This window comes from Penaeus monodon, chromosome 7 (genome assembly GCF_015228065.2).
Source record: "Penaeus monodon isolate SGIC_2016 chromosome 7, NSTDA_Pmon_1, whole genome shotgun sequence".
NCBI classification, from domain to species: Eukaryota; Metazoa; Arthropoda; class Malacostraca; order Decapoda; family Penaeidae; genus Penaeus; species Penaeus monodon.
This window is the reverse complement of record NC_051392.1, coordinates 55,923,824-55,924,694: the sequence shown is the minus strand read 5'-3', so window position 1 is coordinate 55,924,694 and position 871 is coordinate 55,923,824.

The following is an 871-nucleotide window of genomic DNA, read 5'->3' as shown; positions in this document are numbered from 1 at the left end:
TGATAATCTATATTTTTTTTCCCCTGTATACCCATAAGCATGTATGAATTTAAAAGTAATCTTGACATATATTTGTTTAGTTGCTTTTTCAGGAATTGGAGAAGGTGAAAATAATGCACTCTGTGGAAAATAGATGATATCATAGAATAAATGTTCTTAAACAGTTATAACTGATTTCCACATGTTAATTTTGAAGCTAATGTCATAGATATAAGCTTATGTGAATTCAGTCTCTACTAGAACTCCAGTAATAATTTAGTACTTACAAATGTTACTTTTTTTGTGCTTGATATTTATCATGATTTATTTATCACCATCATCCTTATTATTATTACTCTTTGCATCCAAGTGACGAAAGTTCTGAGCGTTGTATTTGAACATTGAATCATACAGTAGTTTCATAGCTACAAAAGCAAAAATTAAATCATCTTGTGCAGGTGAGAATTTAAATATCCTTTAAATCATAATGCTTAACCAAATTCTAAATAGATTTTATGCAGGATTTGAGTTTTGTTTTGCCCTAAGGCAAATTGCGTAAAGTCTGGTCATGTGTGGGAATAGAACAAAAGGAGCTTCCAGTTCTGTTGTACATTAGTATTATTATGATCGTTGTTAGGATTGTTATTTTTATTTTTATTAGTGAAATTTATTTTTTATTGTCATAACTGTTATTATTATTACTATTATTATTATTATTATTATTATTATTATTATTATTATTATTATTATATTATTATTATTATCATTATCATTATCATTATCATTATTATTATTATTATTATCATTATTATTTTATCATTACTGTTCTTATTATTACAGTTATTATCATCATAGTTATCATCATTAGCATTAGCATTTTCATTATTGTTAT